Source organism: Teleopsis dalmanni, chromosome 2 (assembly GCF_002237135.1).
Source record: "Teleopsis dalmanni isolate 2A chromosome 2, ASM223713v2, whole genome shotgun sequence".
Classification (NCBI taxonomy): domain Eukaryota; kingdom Metazoa; phylum Arthropoda; class Insecta; order Diptera; family Diopsidae; genus Teleopsis; species Teleopsis dalmanni.
This window is the reverse complement of record NC_051847.1, coordinates 134,460,364-134,480,922: the sequence shown is the minus strand read 5'-3', so window position 1 is coordinate 134,480,922 and position 20,559 is coordinate 134,460,364. Positions and strand designations below refer to the sequence as shown.

General features: G+C 27.8%; 1 protein-coding gene across 5 annotated transcripts in view; it reads right to left on the bottom strand.

The window, feature by feature from the left end:
* The window catches only part of LOC119686022 (5-hydroxytryptamine receptor 1D), a 97,443-nt gene extending 84,727 nt beyond the window's left edge, over window positions 1-12,716 (bottom strand). For 2 of the 5 annotated variants that reach the window (XM_038100474.1, XM_038100476.1), the window contains exons 1-2: window positions 12,610-12,716; window positions 10,954-11,001 (exon numbers count right to left, since the gene is read on the bottom strand). The gene's annotated coding sequence lies outside the window, so the exon portion shown is untranslated. Of the gene's footprint in view, window positions 1-1,147; window positions 1,179-10,953; window positions 11,002-12,024; window positions 12,130-12,609 lie in introns of those variants that run through there. The other 3 variants (XM_038100471.1, XM_038100472.1, XM_038100475.1) reach the window with 3 other exon arrangements.
* Window positions 12,717-20,559: the final 7,843 nt, after the last annotated feature.

The following is a 20,559-nucleotide window of genomic DNA, read 5'->3' as shown; positions in this document are numbered from 1 at the left end:
TCAACGAAATATTGACTTAATTAGTATCCTATTAAACAAGTGATGGAACATGTACATTGTGACTTTAAAACAATGACAGTTACTTCAAACAAATAAAGCCAGAAACCTACTTAAGGTCAATAGATTACAAATTAACACAATCACTTCATAATAAACGCGTCATCTATGGGTGATACTAAAGCAATTATAGTTGTATGGAATTAAAATGTGAAGCTCGACTTTTAAATGCTTTCATTACAAAGAAATCAAATAAGTCACAATGAAGAAGTTTAACTGACAATTAAAACCGACCACGCAGACTGAAGAAATGTTTAACGTACCAGAAAGATATGATATTTAAATACAATATAATATAATATTGTATTGTCATTGAGCAATATACTGATGGCATGGCTTTGTAACCATCATATGGTTATGAGGCTGTGACAGTGGCAAAGCTCCAGAAGCTGGAATTTTGAGCACAAAGAAATAGTATACAGATTTATTTTCACTAAAACACATAGCATCTAATAAATTAAATTAAAAAAAATATTTTAATTTATTTCTCTTAATATACATTATTGCTATGTACATACCATATATTATAAATAATTTCACCTTCTCGCCCAAATATAATTTATTAAACAGTGAATTTTGATTAAGATTTAATAAGCTGATAATGGTTGTCAAGGCACTGACTAATTCAATTAATTATGATTTATTAGTGTTAATTATATCTTGAACTGTCAATTTTTGCTGTTTCATTCATTCAATAATTGCCAAAAATATATTTAAATTTTATGTATATTTTTTTTTTTTTCGGTAATAATTTCGTATTTTTACTAAGAAAATTTTGATTAAGCGGACTGCTTCAGAAATTTTTATTACTCCGATTTGATTGATAATAAGAATATTTTACTGAAGTACTTATTTAGTGATAAGGCGCAGAAGTATGAATTTTTAGACATAATGTCAATAACATTTAAGTTGCACTCTTAATTTAAATTTCTTGGTCAAAAATCGCATTTGGACAAATGATTTTTTTTTTTTTTATATTTTACATTTAAAAATAAATATGGAATATTAAATACCACAAAGCTCCAGAAGGTGGAGTTATAAGCACAAAGAAAAAGTATATAGATAGACATTACATATTATAAATTCTTACCTGAAAAATAATTCTGTGAAATTTTTTAAATCTGAAAGAAAACATATTTGAAATAATTAATAGGAGAATTATATTTGTATAAAGAATCGATTAACTTCACAAATAAACTCTTCGTTCCAAGAAATATATTTGCAAAAGTTAATTAGTTCAATTAATAAGTTAATTAATTAATTAATTAAAGTTAAAAGATATGAATTATTTATTTTTGCTGAATACAGAAAGAACTGTAAAAATATATTATAAAAGAAAATAAACTTTTCTTATTCGTTAATACAACTGTATAGGTAAATAGGACGTAAAAGATTAAAGCTAGTTTACTAGTTTCTTATACATTTCATTAGCATTTAATACTTAATACTAGATGGAGTGCTTAGTTTTTTGTTAATGCAATCAAAATTTGTCGTTAATTCTGTTAAAATCGGCATCATTCGGCCTTTAACTAAAAGGTTAACTTGACGACATTAAAGGTTAGTTTTTAAATAACTGAGTCCCAACGAAGTATAGTATATACAAGTATATCTATCAAATTAGAAAAATGTATAATTTACTAGAAAAGTCAAATTTTTTAATTGGAATAGTAAATCTACATATTTTACCTCAAATTGAAAGGTATTTAACTCTAATTTCTAATAATTTCGTTAAATGCAGATCTGAATTTGACTATTTGTGTGTCCAAACTTCCAGTTATCTGCTGATTGGAGGTTTGTCACTGGCATGCGTATATAATTATATACACTGTTATCGACCCATACATACGGTATATTGTCTAATGACAATACCCAGGCACGCTGAAGGCTAGTCACCAAAGAAACCACTATAATTTGTCTAATGGCATAATTTACTCCCATTCGCAACACTGATAAAAATAATTAAGTTAAAAAATATAGAAATGTAACTAAAAGAAATATAACTGAAAGTACTGTCAAATCTCCGTACGAGAGGCTACCGAGAGGCTTAACCGAGAGGCTAAAATATCAATAAATATTCATAAGTCATTTGTCCAGTCCTCTATAAGTTTCCACATTTCTGGTGGGATCTACCCAGGCTCATCAGAGTGGAGAAGTATATGTATGTCAAACAAAAGCGTCTCTTATTGTTGTTTTATTCTATATCCACAAAGCATTATTAGACAAAGTGTATTTTAGGCCATAACAGAAAGAAGTCTGCACATTATTGTATTTCTATATACTGCAGTTTCTTAAGGGTGTCTTCTGGTATTTAATATACGATAAGGTAAACTAATATTCTTGCCAAAAAGCGAAATCTATTGGCATGTAGTTCAATGCACTAAAACCACGCATTTCTTTCCTTTAACTCCTTATTGGAGCATAAGGCCTCACCCTACACATTTATGAGTTCCTAATTATCATATTGTTTTACAGAACAAAACAATTGTAGTATAATTATTTTTGTAGTTTTTTTAAAGATTTTTAAAAGTATAACAAGAAGAAACTTACTTGCTTCGCAAAAAAGGTTTAAATAGTATTATTTCGAATTAATTTCTTAGAACACATAATAGGATTCTTTTATCTACACATTTACTTCTTGATAAGTACTACGATAGTACTGTAACTACTTAAATCTGATTATTTTTAAACATTTCTATTTGCTGACACTTTTGGAATCTTAAGATTTTCTTAGAAAGCATAAAAAAATTATAATTAAATCTGGGAGAGCAAACACCAAAGATAATTCACTATAAATGCCAAAAATGGAAGGGAAATTCATAGAAAAAGTCATAAAATGTTTCACTTCTCACAACTTTTTGATTTTTTTCATTTTTATTTTCTTTATACTTTTTTTATTTATTTCTTTTCAAAGTTTTTCAAAAAATAAAAAATACTACAATAAAAACAAAATTCAACAAAATTTATTTGAGCAGAATTTTATGAATGGCACGTGATGATACTTGATTTAAGTGTTTCCCGAATTAAACATGAATAAAATTACAAAAATATACATCAAGTAAATTTATTTTTTAGCAGAATTGCAGTGAAAAAATTGAATTTGTAATATGAACATTTTTCACTTGTTTCCGCGATTTCAATTAAGTTTCGCCACTTCAAAAAAACTGTCGATAAAAATGCAAAATTCCATTTTCGTATTTAATTTTGGCTCTTTTGTCAGTTTTAATGGTTAACCCACACTAACAGCGCTTGAATATCGTTAAATCCACGCGATTCTTTGACAATTATTCGGCATTAAATTATATTTACTCACAGACACTTTTCTAATACTGCGATAAACAAATTTAAATTGATTAGAGGAGACAAAGTGGCGAAAGCAGTTGCTTGTATCTTGTCTTCTAATTGACTAACACACGCAGTACAGCCCTAGCATGTAAACTGTCACAAATATGAACTCCAACACTAGTCCACAGTGAGACACTGAAGAATCGTTTTGGGCGACATAACCAATACTCGTGCTAATACATTTGCTACTTAAACGACAATACTTTGTTTATAATGCGCTTTATTGTTATTTGTTTTGTATTTACTTCTACTCACAGAATGAATTTTCGGGATTTTTTTTTGCTTCACACTTATCGGAAGTGATAAGATATGCCATAGCAGAGGTGTCAAACCTTCAAAACTTCTATGTAATATTTGTTAAAATTCATATAAAAACGATTATATCGACTTCTATAACTTGTATCATTCTAGTAATTCAATAACCTTTCTCATTTGTGTTGGCGTCCAAACCTCCAGCCGCCGATTTGACAGATTGAAGCTGTGTCATGCTCATGGATTCATATCCCCTTAAAATCCATGCTTACAGTGCATCTCCATTACATCAACTGTTTTTATTTGTGTTAGTTTCCAGACCTCCAGCTGCCGAATTGGCAGATTGGAGCTCTGTAACCCTCATGGATCCATTTGCACTTTAGTGGTACTGCCAAAGGAGGGTATCTGACATGCTTAAAAACAACATATCAACAGCATCAGCTCTAAGATAAATTCCATCAACCGTTTTTATTTGTGTTAGTTTCCAGACCTCCAGCTGCCGATTTGGCAAATTGGAGCTCTGTAACCCTCATGGATCCATTTGCACCTTAGTGGTACTGCCAAAGCAAGGTATCTGACATGCTTAAAAACAGCACATAGATAGTTGTTCTACTGCCAAATAATATCTAATAACCTCAAATTCCGTAAAATTTTTTATTAGCTTTTTAACAAGGGAAGTGAAAAGGTCTAATTTTCTGAAGTTCAAAAGTAAATTGCAGTTATTATTGTAAAACTTTAAGGAAGCAAATAAAAGTCAATTAAAATTTTAATTCTAAAATTACCAAATGAGAAAACTTACTGTTCACACATAGCTTTTATCATTTGTAATATTATAAGTTATTTATTTTAATAATATTATAATAAAACAATAATTTAAATTCTATATTTAATTATTGCTGTTTAAAGTGAACACTACCACAAAATTTAGGTTGGCGAACTCTGCTTTTTTACTTAAAAGGGCTCTGCTTAAACTATTTACAAATGTTTTTATAGGAAATTTTTTTTAAGTTTAGAAATCCATAAAAATATATAAAATATTTTAATAACTTCAGCGATACAGTTTTCTTATAGCAACGGTTGTTTATGTTTGTTTTTATTTTCATTTTTTAATGATTACATTTTGGTGTTCATATCTTTTACCAAAACTTTATCAAATATCCAACATGAAGTGCGAAAAATAAATATTGGAAAAAGTGAAAAATACTACATAAATTCAAAAAAAATGCGAATAAACAAATTTGTTTATGGTAGCACATAAATCGACGTCATATGCCCGTTGTACTTAAAACTTTCATTTTATTTCATTGAAAGTAAAGGCAAATAAACATTGTTTTTTAATTCATCAATGCCGACTTCAGTAATCTCTGCTCCCACACATGATATGCCATTGAACTACTTTTGATATAAAATATGTTAAGTAAAATGGGAAATGCTGAGTAATTTTCGAAAACTCTTGTTTCAGTCAAGCACAATACATAAATTTCACATCGTATATCTGTCGTTATCTAATATACCATATACGAGTACTATAACCTTATAATTTCTAATGTTGAAGGTATGCGTATTTTAACTTTTTCGAAGACATACCGGTGATGATGTAAAAAGTTTTACTTCATAATAAAATTATTTACTTTAGCTTTTTTTTTTAAGGATATATTTGCTAAAATAATGTAAACTTTAATACAAATTTTATTTATTTATTTATTTTAAAAATGCATCATCTTAGAACAAACTTCAAAACTAACAAAAAAAGAGAAATAATATATACACAAATTTACTAATTAGAATCAAGTTTCAGAATGGATGATGTCAAGATGGATAAAACGATTTTAGAACGAACTTAGCTAAGAATACTTTTGAGGAATTCACTTTTATTGAGAAATAAACCTTGAAGTTTAGTTAAAACCCTCATTGATAAGGAGCGTCAAGTCCTCATTGATAAAGAGCGATAAAAAATACACCGACAAGTCCTTTAAATAATTGTCTGAATACTTTATAAGTGATATGTGAGTTACGTTTTTGCTTACTAAAAAATTGAATTCTTTGAAGTTCTTATAATTTATATTCCTACTTATTTGAAAAAAAAAATTATTTTGTAAAACTAATATAAAATAATATAATACTACCTAATGGCTTTTTCGATTGGTAAATTTGGATTCAATTTAGATTTATTCTCGATTTGTCAAATTTTGTTTTTTTGGCCTCGACCATTATTTTAGTCGTGTTAGTAGATTATATTTTTTATAATTACATATATCAAATGAAATCACAGTTTATCTATTAAATCATATAACTCAGCTGATAATTTCAGGGTGATCTCGCTAATCTGTCATAATATTAAGAGTGTCATAAATTAATCATAAGTGTTATACATTTTTCCCCTAATTTACCAATCGAAAAAGAAATATGCACTAAAAGCGCATTAAAAGAGCATCTCCATAAAAGAAAATTGACCCCAGATTTACCAATGGCGACTACGCCATAAGTTGTTATCATATTGTTATCAGTTTACGACTAATTATAAAATCGACAAATTTTAAAATTAATAATATAATTTTAGATATTTTAAGAGCTGCTGTAATGCCAACTTTAAATGTTTTCACATTACATCTAATGTGTAATGTTGAGAAAAACGATTCTCTTTGCAAATCATTCCCTCTACAAATGTCTTTGAAGTAGCCTTTCCGAACTACTAAAATTCTTTTTGTAGAAACTTAAAGAAGATAGGTAGTCAGTCTTATCCTGTTCATTATTGTTTTATGTCTTTATATAAAATATCTTTATGTCTCATATAATCTAAGTTTTCTATGAACATTTAAAATTGGACACGAATTGCTGTAAGACTCAAAGATCTTATATGGTAGTACTTATTCGATTGCATTATTAACGTTTAAAAATTTATAACTTTTCTTCATAAAATTTTTTTAATGACAATTGGACGGTAATGACAAACTACAAACTGCGTATCAATTTAATATGACAAAGTTTTTATAAAAATTATATATAAAAGAGCATAAAATGCATATTAAAATGCATTCTTATGTCCATAATATCTAAATATGAAAATATTTTTTGCATATATCTAATTTCCTAACAATGCATTTAATTTAAAAAAATAAATTGATTTTTATTTATTTAAGCAGCAGATGCATGCTAAGACAACAATCATAAAAATTTATTTTAAGAAATAAATTTTTATCATTTCGAGACCCATAAAATGACTCATCTATTCAGAAACTTAAATTTGTACATCAAAGACCAAGCCGAATCAATTACGGAAAACCCTTACAGTACATATTTCCATTATTTAAATTTTATATAAATAGAAAAATATTTTTTTTCTTATTCACCGAAAAAATATTGAAATTAATATCAGATTAATTATTCATAATTTAATCAAAAGCAGATAGTCGCTAAGTTATAAGTGGATGGATTCGACAACTTGACGCAATCAGCACTAATGTAAATTTTATTGATATACGATGTGACTTCATGAAATAGATTTGATATTAATTCACTTAAATTAATCATATTTTGAAAGGTACGTCAACAACTCAGCCAAAGTTTTTCATATGCAAGACACTTAAGTCTTATCATATCTTAATAAAAAAAAATAGTGTATTAATTATAGAAAAGAAAAAGTTGAAATGCTTTCAGATAGCAAACTAACTTTGTATTACTAGATCAAAATGCACTTTTGAATATGCATAGTATCGATGTGAAGAATAATTTTTACTAGACAGGAGATTTAAATAGAAATTTGTTTAATAATCAAAATAAATGGATTATGAAAATTTTGAATATTTGGTACTACAACTATATATTATTGTGTAAGTTCTAAAGTATTCATTAAAAAAAATTTTAAAAAAATTATTTCAATTTCATGATATGATGATAGTAATTTAAAGATCTACTATTAATGCACTTCATCAACCAAAAAAACATATGTACTTCATTTGAGAAATTTTCTAATAAAATACATAAAATTTAGCTTCAAAGAGCTGATCTATGTAATTTAATTCCCCCGATTGTGCTACTGAAAGAGAACCTCATGGTTAATAAACTATAATAATTTTTTACCTTTGATTTGGTTAACAATTACTGCTTGAATGTTAATTTTCTTTTTATCATTCCTATATTCATGGAGCAGTGGAAGGTTACTTATCTATACATGAAACTATAAAACTAATACCGAGTGACAGAAGAGACAATAAATTGATAAATTTAGTAATGAAAAATACAAAGGACAATTCCCCAATTTTTTACTTGGTTTATTTCAGAAGGACTGTAGTGTAACGATTGGAACCCAAAATGACATCCATCCAAATGACATCAATAAATTCTAGAAATGCATGCTCTGAAGCATATATTGTGTGTATGTTCCATTTTGTTTAGAACTCGATTAAAAAGTGTCAAGCTGTGAAGGAGAGAGATAACCAGGGACCTGTCACAATTTTTTAATTTGCTAAAGACATAAAGTTCCTTCTACTCAGAAGAAACTGGAATGACCTCATTAAAATGTTTAGGTAATGTGGCTATAGAGCCCGATTAATAACTTATAAACAATCATACAGAGAACACATATACCAATTAGGTATGGCTACCTCTCTAACTGGTGACCAACCTGTTCAACCTACCGTACCTACATTATAACTTCATTAAAATACAATAATTTTAATAAATATCATCAAATTAATTTTATTATAATTTTTATTTCCACTTTCAATAAATACCAATGGTCTCTTCTTTTATCTGCATGTTTTTTTTTGAAAAATCTAAATTAAAAATTCAATTTGCTTAAGTCCCTTAACAATTATTATAGTCATATTGCATTCAGTTGAAAATTTATTTTTTACCTTTATAATGTGCGTGTATTTGTATATATTTTAATTTGAACAATACTAAATATACAGGAAATGCAATAAAAAAGGAAATAAACCACTGCTCAGATATTCACTGAAAAACTCAGAATAACCACAACAATTGTGTGTGGTAAAATGTTAATATTATTCAATTGCAGTTATGGTTATGGAAGCTATTATATTTGCCTTTTATGGAAGACAACAAAAAAGGTAAAAATTGCTTCAAGCATTCTACATTTTATTGAAGAGATATTTTGCAGACAAAAGAAACTACCGAAGAATAGAATATGACTAATCATTATCTTCTTAAAGTGGGGATTGTTTATTTTCAATCAAATTAAATATATAAATATATATTTTATTTGTTCTTATACTTTGTGTACTTTCATATGTATACAATAATATATATTATTAGTTTCTGAAGCTCATTCCTCTCTTCTCCTTTTTCCTTGATTTGTAGTTCGACCAATGGCACTTCGCTAAAACGTATTTTCAATTATTTTCTTCAGCTGTAAATTTATCAATACAACCATGGTAACCATGAATACACTTTTACCAAAATATTACTAATTAAATGCACTTAGAACCCCAACTTTGATTTTAATAAATATTTGCAAAAACCTTCCCGGGAATATACCTAATAATTTCCCAAATTTTCACGGTAATTGGATGTATGGTTTTGAAATCCATCGAGTACAAACAGACAGACACACATTACTTTTTATATATATAGATTAAGAAGCACTTAATTACGCGCTTAAGTCGTACAAAATATATATTTCTTATATCGAAACCAAATTGAAAATTTGATATCAACAATGGATTTGTACGACAAAGGCTTGACAGGAATATTTGATAGCTCCATAAGTATTTCTAAGAATGAAATCCTTTTCTTTTTCAAATAAATGATTAAATATACAAGTAACAGAGAACAAGGAAAAGATATTACAGTATTATTGGATAATCTAGCTCAAAAGAAATGATGTACTTAGACAACTTGAGTATTAATGTCACTACTTAAAAAAGATTATATATGAAAATTATAGAATGACTTGACCAATGTTATAAAGTATCTATTATCATTCGAGCAAACCGTCTAAGAACTGAAGCTAAAGATATTCTTGTCGATATGATTTTACCTCGAAATGCTCCACAACTGATATTAAATCTAAGTATTAAAACTAAACAAAGAAAAATGGTATAAGGTTGAGTGTAATCTTCAGTCAAGTTTTAAAAATTGTTCCATAGATTTATATTAAAGTAAAACAGCAACTAATTTTATAAATACGGTGTTAACAAAAAAATCAACCAAGCTCACTAGATTAACTCTAGAATGAACCAAAGCACAAGTTATGGAAGAGAAAATAGACTTGAAAGCTATAGAAGTCACAGTTAAACAATGGAACAAGCAATAGTTTTTAACCCTTAACTGAAACAATTAACCCTTAACTGTATTTCTGTAATTTCCCTGTATTTAGTGAGTCAATAAAAATCAACCGAATTAAATATATATAGTAATATAATAAAACAAAATTTACAAATTTGTAGAAATTAACAAATACAAATAGCTGCAGAAGACAATGCGTACTTTACACACCTCTAAATTTCTGATCAATTCAGAATCTTTATATCAAAAAAGCAAATTTAATTATAAAATACAGCTGTTGATTTAAAATACATATACAAGGACAATAAAACGTACGGACGAACAACGCAGAAGAGTTAAATTTTGCCAAAAATATTTGGTCACAAGAGAGATAGAAACTTCTATCAATGCAAAAACGACGAATTACTACTCAGGCCATGAAAAAGATATCGTAAGACTTACTAAATCACAACTATCCAATACTTGGCACTAGCCTAGAAAGTGTTAAGCACAAGAATAAAGAATGGTTTAGGAATTTGATGGATTGATGACAGCGAAAGTTTGTAGTCTGGGTAAAACCATGGGAATATAGTCGACAAACCTAATTGACTTAACTAAAGATAAACAAAATCTATAATGACAAAAATTATGATTATGGAAAGAAGATAAGTTTATAGATAGTAAGCATTTATTTGTGGAGTACATAAATTTATATACTTATGTAGAGTTCATATATTTCAACATCACAAATACATGTATACTTTACACTGTTAATAATTTTTGGAAAAAATATGCAAAAATATATAGCATATATATATTAGGATTCCATTTCAATAACTTTTATGTAAATAATGCATAAAAGTAAAATTTTAGGGTTCATTATTCATTTTGCTATTTTTAACTTTAAATTCGTCTAGTCAAGGAATTAAAATTTTTCTCATCAATGCAATTGACAAATTGTGTTAGAGACCAATTTTTTTAATTTTTGAATATATTTTGTAAATTGTATGGAATCCCAAATATTTTATCAATTTGAAGTTCTTTATATATATCGCAGTTTGTTTTTTTACTCACTTTTATTTTCGTAAGTCCATTAAAAACTTTGTTCAAAATGTGAGCAATCTGAAAAAAAAAAAATGTAAAACTTTAAAAAGGCGTTTTTTTTTATAGAACTTTAAAGTTTAAAATTAGATATTATTCACGTAGTCTATTTCATAATTTGAAAACATTTCAAATAATATATAACTATATATCATTAATATTCTACACAAGAGCTACGCTTTGAAAACAAACATCCATTAAAGTATGGCGAAGCTATTGCCAGGTATTTGCAGACAAGTCACCGAAAACTACTTCAAAAGAATCAAGTACTGTAAAATGTTAAATAGATCAGACTTATATATATATATATATATATATATATATACATATAAATTTGTTTGTTATATTTCAGACTTCATAACAAAAAAAAAAATTGTTCGATTAATTCTATATTGAATTCAGTAACTAAGAAGAAGACATGTTTTAATACTAAATTTGACAAATTCTCTGAAGACTTACTACTAATTGCGGATATATGGTGATGTGTTGTTTTTCTTTATTGAGAAAATAGTTGAGTTTTTAACTCACTTCTGTCAACAAAAAAAAATATTAGTTTTGGATATATAATAAGAACAGCGATCAGGTCGCATAAATGCATTGACAGTAATCAGAATAAAATGTTTAAGCAAGTTGAGTCACGTTATATGGATTAATGAAATTAGTTATCCAAAATATATAATATTGACAAAAGATAACTTAATTAAACGTATAACCACTTTGATGTAGAGATGTAGCGGATCACTGTATTAATTACGGCGGTAACAAAACGGAATGGAAGATAGAATATTAACTTATTTTAAAATTCAAGAAGATTGGTACTGAAAAATATACCAATCAAAAATCGGTCAGGCAATCGGTCAGAAAATAAAAGCATTAATGTTCTCAAAAAAATTTGCTAATATAAATTATAATTCAACAAAGCACGGAGCACATGTTATATTAAATAATTAAATTTTTATTTATTATGCAAATATATAATTATTTAGTTGCAGATATTTTTATACAAATGCAGTAAATCAATTGATTATGAAAGTATGTACTCACATCTGCTAAGATTCATTATTGGAATTTCTTGCGAGAATTGATTGATATTTTATTGATAAACACAATATTCACACAATCACTACTATTTTATCCGGACACAAAATTTCAAAGTATCGAATCGAAAATAAAATTATAATGTTAAAATATATAGTTATTGACATTGCAATTTGAAGGTTAACTCAAAGCAATCATGTTATTTATTTCATTTTCAACAAATGTATTAAAATTAGATATTTTAACTAATGTTTTTGCAGAATCCCGATTATATGTTAAAATCAAATACTACGTGCTCTTTATGCTAACAACTCTCAGGGTTGAATTTCCAACGTCTATACATGCATTCAAGAATAAAATATTGAAAAGACATACTACTTTATCATAGTAGTATTAAAAATGTCTTTCTCTCACTGGAATGATCAGAGTACATGTCAACATAATTTTATTAATTTTTTTATTTTTTTATGCAAATATATTTTTGTTTAAAAGATGAAAGGAATGCAAAAAATATATTTGCAGATATTTTTCTATTTATATTCAATGAATTAAATATAAGAAAACCAATTGACAGTTAAGATATACAGTCACCTGTATTAAAACCCATGATTACAGCTTGTTGCGATAATTGATTCCATTTTATATATATGATATTCACAAAACCACTACTAAATTATATGGACTCTGAATTTTAAACTTTCAAATACCAAATTAAATTTTAATGTCAAAAAATAATTTTAAAAAATATAGTTATTTAATAACTGTCACAAGGCTTATGCGATCACATTTTTATTTGAAAGTGAACCGAAAACTAAGTAGAAATTGTAACGCCAATACATGTTTATGAGAATGAACTAAAATTACATGTAAAATATTTTTCTTTCACTGGAACGCAGTTCACGATATAGTTTTGCGGTAAAGAATACGCCGTATATTTGGTCCAGTGAGAGAAGGCGTCTTCTATCGGCTAAGATAAAACGACGAATGTCAAAAAGAGTTAGGTGAACCAACTAACGAGTAAAATTAAAGTAATTACAATTGGATATTTAGATCCATATAATTGGTGTTGACAGAAGGCGACTTCTATCGTCTGATATATATTGTCGAATGTGTAAAAGAGTTAGATGAACTAACAATAAGCAAACGAGTAATAGATAACCCAACAAAAACAAATTTCAATCTGCACCAGAAGGAGGATGGAAAAGAGGTCAACCAAGCTTACGCTAGATAGACAACGTTTAGTAAACGACGGAGCTGCTTGGAAGAAAAAACTGGAGAATTCAAGCAAGCGACAGACATATGTGGAAGCAATTTCAAAAGAAAGCCAGGATTGAACTATGGTCGTTGCTTCATTAATGATGATAGTAATTACATTTATATAGTAATATAAATATAGCAGTATCTTGTAGAAGGTATAAGATGAAGTACCTTGTATCTTGAATGATCTATTTAACAACGTGTATCTGATCATTTTTAGGAATAATAATGAATAAATTAATGAATAAATTTGTTGAAGTTAGAAAATATTTATAATAAATACGAAATAGCGTTCCTTTATTTTTTACACAAAAACTTGGTAATCAGTTTTTATTATATATATATATATAAATATATGTATATTACTTTAATGCATAACGAACTATTTTATTAAAAGCCTTTAAACATTTAACAATAATTCACCTAGATTATATTCTCGTTTTCTTCTCCTACTAATATCAAGTGATTTACTCCCCCGTTACCATCACATTGATTTGCAGCTAAGAGAACGTATCTTTATTTCTTTTAATACAACAAAACATACTCTACTTTATTTATATTGGTATATGTTTGTATTTATATTTATATGTAAATAGCGGCTGTCATAGCGTATACGTATCTTTTAAATTCTGATTGCACATGTGAGTATTTTGCCATATCCTTTTTGCCAATTTGCTACCATTTTAAATATTAAAAATTGTACAAACGGAAACTCTCTTTTTTTCCTTAACATTTCTTTGGTAAGAATGTGTAAATATGTGATTTTATTGTTTGTGAATATATATTTCCATATACATGTTTCCATATACATGTAATATACGGTGGAAGCAGTGAGCTGTTTAAAAAATCAAATATTCGGCCCAAAGCAATTGCACATTGTTTACATTTCAGTAAATACGCACATGTTGCTCTGTTGCTCTTCAATCGGGTCAGGTTTAAATGCTCTGTTTTTTCCATTTGGCAACATTGGCATTTACGCTGGGATTATATACAAATTCGAAATCGGTGTTTAAAGCTCAATATTAAAGCTATTTTATGATGAAGCTGGAGTAATGAAATGGAAACTGAGGAGCATTTACTACATTTTCATTTTCGTTCTTACTTGAGATTATATTTCTTAGAAGCAACAGCTCAGAATGTTCTGAAATGTACCCAATTCAGTTTTTGATAGTCGCAATATTAGTAACATTAGACTAAATTGAAGTGTTTTGTATATTGGTTATGAGAAATGTAGAGTAATTGAATCTTTTATATAAAAAATTTTGGCTTTCTTGATTTGGTGCTAAAACAGCGACTAGGCTTTAACAAAACCTAATGCAAAAAATTTATTTTATTTGTAATTGTACTTCAAAATAATTCCGTAATAAATAAAAGCGATTAACTCGTATTATTATTAAACTGAATTTAAAAAAGTTAATATCTTATGGCTATACGAACACCACAATGTAAATAAGAATCCACTATAACGTCGCGAAATATAATTGAATTTTGTATTTCTTGAGTGAACATATCCCAAAAATAGTCAAATTTTGTCTAGAAATGACATATGTTTCCCTAAACTTGCTTCTGCTAAACCAAATGGTATAGCCTAAACGAGATCTCTTAGTGCAATGATACTATGATGCATTCTTTATGATAAATATCATGTATGGCAGGTACGTTCAGCTTATTAAATTTTGTCTTTTATTTTATTTATAAAATATTCATAATCAATTGCTAACATATAAAAAATTATACATATTTTATGTCAATTTTATACTACTACCTAAAATGCAAACAAAAGATATCGTTCCCACGATATTAAAAAAAATGTAGTAGAAGTTTATACCAAAGTAATAAAGTAAATGATTAATAATTAAAAGATCAATAATTATTTGCACTAGAACTGCAAAAGTGACAGTGAAAATAGAAATAAAAAGGTTACTAGACTTTTACTAAAGCGAACCAGTGAAGTTCCTAACAGCTGTCCTTAAGTAAATAGAAGACACTTCAGCCTTCTAGTGTTTGCCAAAATTGCTCTAATTGAAGATTTCTTAACAATAGATGAGTGTGACACATCTTCCATTAAACGACATTAAAAGTACACAACATTAATACTAGCATTTGCATTTGCTCAGTATATTAATTCTATTTTACACTGAGATAACATTTAAGGTCAGTTGTAAACTTATTCCAATCCTTAGCCTAGCAGCTATATGAAAAATAACGCCAAGACGATTTTTTTTAGTCATAACTTACTTTTTTTGCTTATTTAACAATCACACTCCGGCCCACAGACGTAAATGGCCGCTACGGCCCTTGCAAGATAGTTATTGAGATGGATTACAAGATAAACTCAATGTCATTGGTTCCAGTGTAAAAAAAGCCTTATGAAGTATATTAATGTAATATGTATTTTGAATTTTAATTTACTCATTTCTGAGAATAAAACCACGATATTATTTAAATCCGCAACAAAAGCTGAAATAGTAATTGTTCGATTAATAGATAAATAAATGCTATTGCTAAATAAAATTAAAGTTTTGAGAAAAGCACAAAGAAATGCTATAATTAATTGCAAGAGTACCTCAGTATATTGGAAACTAAAGTATACGTATAAAGATATACAAATACTAATGGTAATATCTGCATTCGTAAGTATTAGGACTGAATGCATTGAGATATTTTATGTTCATGGAAACGCCTTACCCAAAATAATTAATATTACTTTAACATAATTTTATATAAAAAGACTAGTGTGAGTATTCATGTCGGTATTACTCTGAACTACTCAATTACTGGTGCTTTTAGAAACTTCTTTATCGCGTGTTACCAAACTGTTAACTAGCCATTAACTTCTCTTCAAACTCCTAATTCAAAAATGTAAATTGAGAAAGTGTTATATAGTTTGATCGTTGTCTATTCTCATAATATAAGCAATCTATCAAAACAATTTTAATATCATGATATAACTCATCCAGTTTGGATCTGTATTATCACCAACTCGAAGAGGACTAATGGACCTACGAAAAATATTTTTTTCGAGTGCTTCCAGTTTTATCTGGTTTCTAAGCAATACAAAATTACATATCATATAGTATTGATAGAATACTATTAACTAATTGTTTACTAATATGATAATAACACCTATTTGCAAGGGTAATGGTAAACGTATGAATGAGAAAGGTAAATATAATTGATTTTATTTATTCTAACAAAATTAAGTTTTTAAAAATTTTGTAATAATTTTAATATTAAAAAATTTTTACTAAAGGTATGCAAATGACATTTTTTACGCCCCGTTGTTAAGGATTATATTCTCACTCCCCAAAAGTAATTTCCTTTTAAATTAATGAAAATAAACTGGAAGAAGGAATATTAAATGAATTCGATTTTCTTTTAAATAAATGTCAAGGAAATGAGCTAACAATAATTGGCATTTTATGAAGAATAAAAGTATGAGCTTCGAACTGAAATCGTTTTGGCAATTTATTTTTTTAACCACAAATGCACAAATATTTTCTTTAAAATATGGCAATATACCTGCGGCTATTGATTAGCGAAGTAACATATAAACATTCAATACTTGATTAAAAAGGCAATCAAGCAAACACTTTCAAATACGTAATTTGCTTCAAATACTAATTTCTTTCAGTAAATATATACGTATATCTATATAAAAATAATATAAAATCGATTAATAAATAACTGTAATATTTGTCTAGTGACATTTTACAAAAATAATTGCAAATTGCATTGAACGTCGTTAAATATACTATTGAATTTATATAAAATGGAAGAAATAAGCAACATTTTTATCTGTAAAATACTTTTTTTCTTAATATTATAGAACGAAAGGAAACTGAACAATACTTTACGTTGCATATTGTTCCGTACGGAACACAAACATTTCACTAAAAATTGTACTGAGTCAGATAAAAATTTCATATAAAGGTTTTTTACTAATATGCAAATACCAGTATTATAGCTTACTGTTTATGTACACTATAACTGTTCACTATGATCGCGTGATCGAAACATACAATCATTTTCTTATTTTTTTTGCTCAACTGTATAGTACAGTTGTGTAGCGTACACTAAGATCAGATACTTGTAGCGTACATTCAGTTTATACTTTTAAAAGCATCAAAAAATGAGAAAACTCACAGAAGTAAAGAAAACTAAAGTAAGAAGAAAACTATAGGCCTTTTCGGTTTCTCGCAAGTATGTCAAAAAAAGCAAGTTACTGACCTATACTGGCCTAAATGTACGCAAAACAACAAGACTATTTTCTCTACCTCGGCCAGCATAGGTATACTGACCAAACACATCGGCCAGTAAAAAAAAAAGTGTTACCAACGCAATAAAGGAACTATTGTGAACCTTCATTGGAAATTCCAATGAACATTGCAATCATATGTCAAAAATTATGTTATTAAAAATTCAAAAATTTCATAAATTTGAAAATTGGAAGAAAAGAAAAATTTCAGGATTTTATTTTTTCCTTTTAATTTTATATTCAATTTATATTCACTATTTATTTTTATATGCTATTTTTGCTATTTGTTGAAACATAACACTTGACAGATTGCAACAGTGATGCCAATGTCTCGCGAAGCCATTATAGGCCACCATGCCTTTTTGCCATACTTGCGAGCCACCGAAAAGGCCTTATATAATATTGTAATTATATTAACGAAACTAAATAAAATAGATTGTTGCTTTACTACGATTTTACCGGTGTTTAAAAAACATCGGGTAAAAAATTTTCCAGTGTTAAACACAGAGGTTAATGCCTTTTTACAAATGCGGCCAATTGACGAATAGAGCTTTTTAAGATAATAAAATTTTATTATTTTGCACAAATACTAAACTAAACAATTTGATCGATTTTGAATAACAGTGGTTCCATACGCCAGTCTGTTTAATAGGAAGATCACTAGAAGGCTTACACCATCATTTGTATGTTTGGGTGGTCATAATGGTCGATAGTCGATTTTATATCGTGTTGATGAACCACTACGTCAACACTGATTCGGCTATTTATCATGAAAAAATGAAAGAGCTTTTACTGTAGACAAACAAGCAGTAGCCTCCACAGTCGTCAAAAGCAACTTTAACTTCAGTAATCTGCTTAACTTCTTGATATAAACCATTTCAACTCACTAAGATCCATAGTAAATAAAGGACCTTTATATTCAATGGACCTTTATATTCAAAGATATTTTTCATAAATGGATAAGAAATCTTCAGCTTAGAGTCAAGCTCAATAGGGTCTTCTTTCCTCGCTAATTATCCCAAGCCGGTTCCCTTGGTTGTGGTTTCGCTAGATAGTCGATAGGGACAAAAAATCAAGAGCAAACCAAAGATGGAACAATAGTTCTCAATAAAGATGAACAGCTAGACTGATAAAAAATTTAATCACCTAGCCCAAACGGAAACCGGAAAACACAAATTACTAACTTAATCAGATGCTGACTGGACATGGATACTTTTGTAAGTATCTGTACCGCATGGCAAAGGCGAATCTACCTGTCTGCATTTATGACGACGGAAACTGTGACGACGCAGAGATTACCTCCTTTAACGGTATAGATGGTTTATATTTAGTAAAGAAACAAGAGAATCACATGTGTTTCAAGTCCTTAAAGCGAAGAAATTTGACTTAGAAAGGAGAACCCGATACTAATCTAATAAATAGGGCAGACACCAACTATTAACGAATGGAAGACAAATTAGCAATAAACTCCAATCTGTGCACCATACAATAAATGAGATGTCCAAAACTTTTCCTTCAGATATTAGGGGAAATAAAAAGAAAACTCAAAAATGAATATCATAAAAATATACTTCGAATAGTTCCATCCCTCTTGAAACAATGATGCTAAATTTTAAATATTCGAATTATATTTAAATTTTTTATTGAAAATGTTGCTGTGTATTTACATGCAGTCACAAGCTATTCATAATTACATCATTACATACAAATTACTTATCATTTCTGTGTTGATATTACTTATTCAAGACCACATTTTTAAAGATCTACTTGTTAAGGAATTACTTAATTCCATAAAATAAATTTAAATATTATTAAAAATTCTTTGCACCAGCGAAATAAGAATGAAGCCTTAACATGAAAAAATTTGATATATGAAAAAACTGAAAAAATCTCTTAAATTTTCATTGAAGTAACTTAATAAAATGTTGTGTTCATTTGGTGTGTGCATTTATACTTAAAAATGCCATAATTATTAATATAAAATGTAATGAGGCAGTGAAATTGAGACACTGAAAAAATTTCAATAAATTTTAATGCATTTTCTTAAAATAAATGCTTGCATTTTCCATCTAGCAGAGTTAACAGTTTTAATTTGCTTTTTTAATTAATTAAATTGTGACTTAAACACAGACAATTAATGTGCATTTAAGAGTAAAATTATAAATTTACAAAAGTTATTAAAAATGGCCAAGGCTTTATGTTTGTGTTTCAGCTTATATATTTTTAAACTTTTTATTTCACAATAAAAATTACGTATTTTATTTGTTTTTCCGAAATGAAATACATTTTGCTTTTATTTTTATTTTGTTTTCCAAAGGACAAATAAAATTATCACACATTTTTTTTAGTTTTATTGACTAGAAAAAATGTGAAAAATAAAACGAAAGAATGTATATAGACATTGAGATTGTGTAATTAAATTTTTTTATGTTTTTTATTTTATTTAAATACAAACTGTTTCAACGTTAAGCACTTGACAGCATATAAAATGAAATACTTCAATCCACTCCGGCGTCTATCAGATTGATACGATTTTTAGCTGCCAATAAAGAGTTTTATTAGCATTTTAACACCAAAGTTGTATATTCGAATGAGCGACAACAACAACAACAACAAGTGCACACAACAACATTTGTTCGCTTATGCAAAGATACTTCTCCGCATGAGGTATCTACACACAGGCAGGCAGTAAGAGCCTATAAACACGTAATCGCGATACCAGATACTTATGTGCCTGAGCACTTTCGCATTTACTATTTCGCTTTGACGTGACGTGGAATCTTCTGCCTCAATGTGTTAAACATTTTTCACTCTTTGAACTTTTTTTATGGATTTTATTAGCAATACTTGGAAAATGTTGGTCGGAGATATTTCTATATTAAATGCACCATAGCCAATAAAATGTTCGGCAAAAAAAAAAAAAACAGAAAAAAAACTAGAATTTATTAATACATATAATAAAGTAACTTATCCACTGCTCGGTGGTTTCGATGGCTTATTTATAGCTTTTTCCCAATAACAGTGAA